Source organism: Phyllopteryx taeniolatus, chromosome 15 (genome assembly GCF_024500385.1).
Source record: "Phyllopteryx taeniolatus isolate TA_2022b chromosome 15, UOR_Ptae_1.2, whole genome shotgun sequence".
Taxonomy (NCBI): Eukaryota; Metazoa; Chordata; class Actinopteri; order Syngnathiformes; family Syngnathidae; genus Phyllopteryx; species Phyllopteryx taeniolatus.
The window spans coordinates 15476624-15483909 of record NC_084516.1 but is presented as its reverse complement, the minus strand read 5'-3'; the positions used below and the strand labels follow the sequence as shown (position 1 = coordinate 15483909).

The following is a 7286-nucleotide window of genomic DNA, read 5'->3' as shown; positions in this document are numbered from 1 at the left end:
GCAACACATAAAAAAAATAAATGAGGTTTAATTTGAGAAGGGGGCCAGTACTTTTTCACAACACTGTAGGTGACATACAAGTACATTGTGGTTGTTGACCACTGAGGAGTCCGGCAGGAATCGTGCGGGTGAACCAAATGAAGTGTCTGGCGAGGGTATGTTGAGGGAGCACGTCTAACGTGTTTTTGCAGGTTACATTTGCGTGTCATAACTTTTTCTAACTGGGAAGAAAAAAAAAAAAAAAAAGGGATCCGCAGCATCGACAAGTGTGACTCACAGAAAGAGTCCGGAGCAGACATCCATGCCAAACTGGCAGCAGGGGAGCATGGAAAATGCTGTATGTGCAAAATTCCCATTAAGTGTCACAACAACAAATATAAGACAACACAAACAAGTGCTCGGACAAAAAAATAAGAATTTCACGTTTATGATTGTGTATTACCGAGAGCTGTTCCTTATATTTTGACAACAACAAATCAAGGCAACGCCCACATGCTGCTGTCGCTTTCACGTCGCCACCTGTGGAGTGGGAGTGGGAGTCACCAACTCGAGCCACCAAATGTGTCCATTTATGCATTTATTTTTTTCCACTCCATTTCTTTGTGTTGGCAGGTTGGCACCCATCTGACCGCCAACGCATGTTCTTCATATAAGCAACGAAGCCAGGAAAGGTGGGATATAACCGCAACTGCGTCCAGTAAAATACAGTCGCTGTCTGATGACGACCATTGCTTTCAACACAACACAACACGGTGTATCGGCATTGCAGACTTTCCTTACAAACAGGTCATGTTTACGCAGTACGGTGACGTGGGGAAAAGGCAGACTCAAATACTACCTCCAAAGGCGGAACATTGCCAGGTCAACTCGGTCCTTCCGTTCCATGTGATGCCATCCATCCAGAAGAGACACACAGAAAAAAGGTAGGAAAATGATGGCAGTACGAAAGGGGATTGACGCACAATTACCTCTAAAAAAACTTTGTCCCACCATTCTGTGTCTGTGCTGTTCATTCAGAGCAGCAGCACGGAAATAAGTGGAAAATGTTCATTTTGAAAGGCGGTGTAAAGGGGGCTTTCAACACAGGTGTCATCCCGCCTCTGAGGTGGAAAATTGATGAGTAGAGTTTGACCATCCATCCTGTGTCGGTGCAGTTTATTCAGAAAAGTGTCACACGGGGAAAAAGGTGGGGAAATGCCGGGCAGTGTGAAAGAGGCGTGACACGCAGATGCCGTCACGCCTCTGATACTACCTCCGAAGGTGGAAAATTGCTGGAGTGACTTTGTCCTCCATTATTTCCCCCCACCGCTCATCAGCCTCTTCACCACTCCCTCACCACGAAACCCCACCCACTTGAACACGATCTCCCAAAGATATTACCACCCCCATCTTCAACACACACACACACACAGACACACTCCTACTCTTCGCTTCGTCATACCCATGCGTCCGTTCCCCCCTATCCCACCCGTCCCTGCCGTCCTCCACTCCCTCCACGCTCCTGCCAGGCCGTGGTGTTTTTCTTAGCCTCTCCTACACACATTTCACACAGCTCCCCTCTGCCTAAACACACAGCGTCGTCCCACACAAGCCGGGCCCGGATGACCCACTGAGAGAGGAAAAGAAGAAGAGGGGGTGGGCGGGAGAGCTCGGGGTGGGCAACAACACCGGTAGGTGCTTTCAAGGGTGGGTGGTGGATTGGAGGTAGAGGACAGCCAACACATCATTTCAATTGTTTAAGTGGGATTATGGATCCTCCAGTGGTCCCCCTTTATCTGACTGTGGTGGACTATTGTGTCAGCGATCTTGGGTCGGGAGAAAAAACACGTGGATTTCTTACCTTGGTTAGCATTTTTCTCGAGCAATGGTTATCTTTACTTGAAATCAAAATGCTATTCTAGTAAAAGTATTGTTTGTGATTCAGTTTGAGGGGAGTGAACTTTGCCGGCATTCAACGTTTGAACTGCAAACCACGATTTTCAAATAACCCAATTTTAAAAATGCCCCTTAGATGAATGACATGGTCATTTCACTACACCCCCCTCCCCCTTCATGTCTTTTGGAACATTCTGAAAATCATGTAATAAAATAACACTTACACCGTGTCTTTAGCTGTAGCATTTTGGCGAGCATGGGCCGCTAAAATATGTGATATTCAGCTCATCACTTTCTCTTAATGTAAAACGAGGTGCAAAAGTTTCAATGTTCTTGCCATAATTCATTTTGCTAACATTACATTCACACACACGCACACACATTTTCTTAGATTGGGTAAAATTATTAAAGCATGTAATCTAAACTTTAGCCGCGGTTTGATCCTTCCACAGTCGCTAAAGCTAAGAATGATTAAATTATGTAATGTTAGTTTTAGCGGCGGGTTGATCTTTCCATCCCCTCCTTGAGCCGTCACCTTATCATGGTGGAGCGGTTTTTGTGTCCCAATGATCCTAGGAGCTAAGTTGTCCGGGGCTTTGTGCCCCTGACAGGGTCACCCATGGCAAACAGGTCCGAGGTGAGGGACCAGACAATGCACAGCTCCAAAAACCCCTATGATGTTAAAAAAATCAGGAAGATGTTTTCCCTTCCCTTGCCTGAACGCGGGTCACCGGGGCTCCCAGGTGGACCCAAGGGTGCACAGCCCGAAAGGGTAACGTGGGCCCCTCTTCCCAAGGGCTCGCCACCTGTGGGAGGGGCCAGACTGGGGTGGTGGTCCCCTTTTTTAAAAAAGGGGTCGGGTGCAGTGGGTTCTGTGATGCTATCATTTGATAATCGCAAGCAAACTCACCATATTTATCAGATTATTGACACGTCGAATCAAATTTCTTTCAGGGAATTTTTCCAAGGGCCACCCCTTATAATCCTATCTTTGAGGAAAATATTGTTATGGTAGGAAAAGAAAATCACCATATTTTTTTCAGAAAAAAAAAAATGGTTGTAATGTTTTAGAAACAGTCATATTTTGTCAAGAAAAAAAATGTTGTACTACAAGAATTCAAATGTATTTTTTCAGGATGAACAGTTGTAATCTCATGAAAATAAAGTATTTTTCCCAAGATAATGTCACAATTTAATAATATTAAAGACAAACTTCAACAAGGGAAGAAAACCACAATCACACAAGCACATTTCAAAATTGCAGCTTTATTATTGTCTATGGCGCCTTTTTCTCTTGTTAAATACCCCTTTGATCTCCTGGTTGTGTTTTTTTTTTTTTTTTTTTTTTGTCCTGTTTGGCTGTTAGGTCAAGCAGAAAGGAGGATCTTGATCCCTTTTATGCCGGAACAGTTTTACTGTGTCACAGTAGAGTTACCCCTTTATTCTCTTAAAAATTATATTCTCGAAAAAATACGCCTTTTGTTCTTGGAAAAAAACAACATTCTTATTAAAATTCTATTTTGTTCTCAAAAAATAGAATGCACCTTTTCCTCTCAAATGAAAAAAAAACAAGAACTTTATTGAGCAGGGACGTTAGATTTTCTTTGCTATGTCACAATCATATCACAGCTTTTAATTTGCCCAAAGCTCTGGGACGGAGGAGGAATTGTTTTAGTATGTTTGTTTTATCGGCACACTGGTTCCCGTGTTGCAAGTATGCACTTTTTTAAAATGTTTATGATACGACCTAAACGTTTATTTTAAATTATTTCGCAAATCCCCAAGCAACAGCTCATGGTCCCCCGTGGGTCTCTGGACCGCAGTTTGAGGCCCTGCTAATAAAAATATGAACAAAATTGGACTACAAGAGGTGGTATCGTCAATAAAAGTATTCCATCAGAGCAAACAGAAGAGTTCCTTTGACTTGTTTATTCCCCTCGGGATGAGGCCAGTCCATGCGGGACAATATAAAACTATATTTAGTAGATGATAATAATCACCGTGCTCTATCAATATCCACATGATGATTATGGCGAGAGGAGAGGGCGCTGGTCACTTGTGGCTCAGAGTGGCTAAAATAGCCACGCCGCTGGTGACGGTGAAGACTAGCGAGGCGATGGTAGCGCGCTGGCGGCAGCGTGCAAACCGCGCGCTGACACAAACGACACAAATGACTGGCCTCGCCTGGCTTTCATCTCAACGGGGAAGCCGAGGCGCTGCTCAGACACGAGGAACGGCTCGCCAAAAACATACAGCGCCGAAAGGCCAGGAAGCGTTTTATGTCAACATCCCGGCTTTACGGAAGAACACTTTTGTCTTTTATATGACACGCTGCCTTCATAAACTGTTTTCACAAGCCTGAGTTTATTTACTGTGTGTAGCTGAGCACCAAAATTGACATAAATGCAACTTGTTATGAAATATATTAAGTGGTGATGATTTTTGTTACCTTATAAAAGATCCTGACTGTCACGCTAAGTAGCAATAACATTAAATGTGATCAAATACCAAGAGCTGTATCTAAGATTCCGCCTCTTCAAAGTTTTGTCTGATACTTTTATGGAAGGTATACTATACATTGAACGACGTACACGGACCGAGCCCCGCCGCCAAATCAGCAAAAGGTTTATAGTTACCTACAGATGCCACAAGATGGCGGAAAAACACTGCTTTTCTATTAGACAGGCAACGGCCTGTCTAAATGAAGTTCTACCCTCAGTTCAATATAGTTCATTTGCACCAAAATGGCATCAAAGTAATGTATTTATATTAGACAGGGCTTTGGCCTAAGCACAAAACAACAAATAGGTGAGTTTTTCAGGAAGCAACAGAGGATAGGTTACAAACAAATCTTTGAATAGGTTAATTCCCCAGTAGCGTATCACGAATATGCGACGGAACATGGTATATTACGAGTGTTATAGACCCTTGGGAATCAAACACTCTCAACTTCAAATTAACTGAAGATGTGAAAAAATGATGGAAATGTCTTCCATTGTGTTTGTATCTCCAGATTTAGTTTTGTTTTGTTGTTGTTTTTTTGCAACAAAAAAAAAATCAAAAATCAAAAATGGCGTAGGGATTATGTGGATACTGGTGACTGGGGTTTATCTAGATAAACACTCATCAACGTTTTAGGTATTGGACAGAGAAAACAGTAATTTGCACCAGTTTGGGACCTTACTGTATGTTATTCTGCAGCAGCACAGTGGACTAACTAGTGGTTAGCACATCTGCCTCACCGCCAAGAGGTCCTGAGTTTGAATCTCGGCTCCGTTTGCATGTTGTGCCAGTGCTTGCGTGGGTTTTCTCCTGGTTTCCTTCCACATTCCAAAAAACATGCATCTTCGGTTCGAATTTGTCCATAGGTGTGAATGTTAATGTGAATGGTTGTTTGCCTATATACTATGTGCTCTGCTATTGGCCAGCAAGCATTGCAGGGTGCTCCCCGCCTCTCACCAAAGTCAGCTGGGATAGGCTCCAGGTTGCTCCTGCAACCCTAATGAGGACAAGCTGGATGGATGGATGGATGGATGCTCCAATTTGGGTCCTCATATTATTCTGCTACATTTTTTTTGCAGAAACATACATTTTAAATACGGGTAATTGTATTTACAGAATTGAGTCATTTTTGTCATGTCAGTAATCTTCATTAATTTTTCCAATCGCACATTTTTTTTTTCCATTTATGCTTTTTGTTCTTTATTTTTGTAAGTGCAAAAAACTCCCAACTTTTAAATACAGGTCAACATTACTTTCCATTGACAAACATGTTTCCCCTGATTTTGTGAGTTTTCCCCTTTTTATTCAAAATATATATATCACTTTTGTTTTTGTTGTTATTTACGGATGAATACCAGTCCTTGTTTTTCACGGGATTGTGATATGTTTTCAGTAACTTGTTTACATTTCAGACCATATTTTCCGATAAGACAGAATAAAAATGTCCCGTAATCATTTTGCTTTTTGGATCATATTTTTGTTAACATAAAACTTCCACTTTCCAATCAAAAACACAATGAAAAATCTTTTTTTGTTTTGTTTTTTGGGGTGGGGGGCAGAGGGATAATATCAGAATTTGTAACTATGGATTTTTCACTGGATGAGCATTAAACCTTTAAATACAAGTTGTCACAATCTGAAGAAAACCCTTTTTTAATGTAAAAAAAAAACAAAACAACAACAACAAAACCAGAAGATCTTTCAGTTTTCTATGACAGATTAAAACACTAGACACTGAAAACAGCCTGCACCAAGTATGCATTTTTGAAATAGTTTGTTTTAGATGACTTTTCATTTTTTGTTCCATCATAGGATTACTTGAATGTCTTTAGGTGCTGAACAACCAACAACATGAACAATTGATAGGGTGCGTACAACATGACACGTCTGAAGATGTCTTAAAAACAGGTCCATTTTGGATCATTATTATTTGATATAGCTGTCTGTAGCTATTTCTCATAAGCTCTCGTCATAATCTAATGTGTTTTTTTTTTGTGTTGCCAGGTCAGCGTGCCCACTCAGCAGGGATGAGCAGGAGAGGAGGTGGGAAGAGGAGCGAGGACAAAGGAGGATGAGCACGATAATATCAGATTGGCAGTACTGTATATGACGATTATGATAGTATCACGATGCAGCTAGTAGCTTATAATCGACAGACTGTCCTCGTGTCTCTCTGTCCAAGTATATTTGCGACCATTTGCGTGTACGTGACTCACTTTCTTCACATACTAGCGTACTTGTGTCCTAGTTGACGTGTCCTAGTTTACCTGTATTCCAGAGTGTACAGTATGTAGCCTGGCGTATTTGTGTTCTTGTCTCGGTTGTTGGCACAAGGATTGACCCTTGTCTTGCGTACCAATTAACAGTTAAAAACACAACATAACAAAGCATTGTTTTATTTGTAGTATTTCGAAATGCAGCTTTAAAAAGAAGACTTGCACAGAGCCCAAAATAAGCGTTAAAGTCTGCTTGTTTCAAGCTGTTTAGTTTTTACTCCCTGTTGAAGTTAACTGTAAACCGCACACATAAAACAAGAGTATCGAACATTGTGTATTGAAACACCAAAAGGTTCAACCCATCCATATTACTTCGTCTAAAGGAAGTCTGCTAGCTTAATGGTAACGTATAATGCAAAACGCCATAGACGGGCCAACGAAAATTGGCATAGATTTTACGGTAATTATAAAAACCTTCAAACCACTACTACTTTAACACACGGAGCACCGATACATAGAGCGTACAACAATACTCGGGAATATATTCTCTCTTCACTGTGGGAACAGCAAATATGAAAAAGGCAGAACGTCATACTGTATTACACTGAAGGCGGATTCTCTTCTCCTTGCTGTTGATTATGCTGCATCTCTTCAAGTGTATATACATTTTTTCATTTATTATTTATTTAACCT

General features: G+C 41.4%; 1 long non-coding RNA gene across 1 annotated transcript; it reads left to right on the top strand.

Moving 5' to 3' along the window:
• The first annotated feature begins 611 nt into the window (after positions 1-611).
• On the top strand, positions 612-6944 carry LOC133489821 (uncharacterized). Its single transcript, XR_009792005.1, has 4 exons — positions 612-671; positions 802-923; positions 6190-6244; positions 6382-6944. It is a non-coding gene; the product is annotated as an uncharacterized LOC133489821 (long non-coding RNA).
• The last annotated feature ends 342 nt before the right edge of the window (positions 6945-7286 follow it).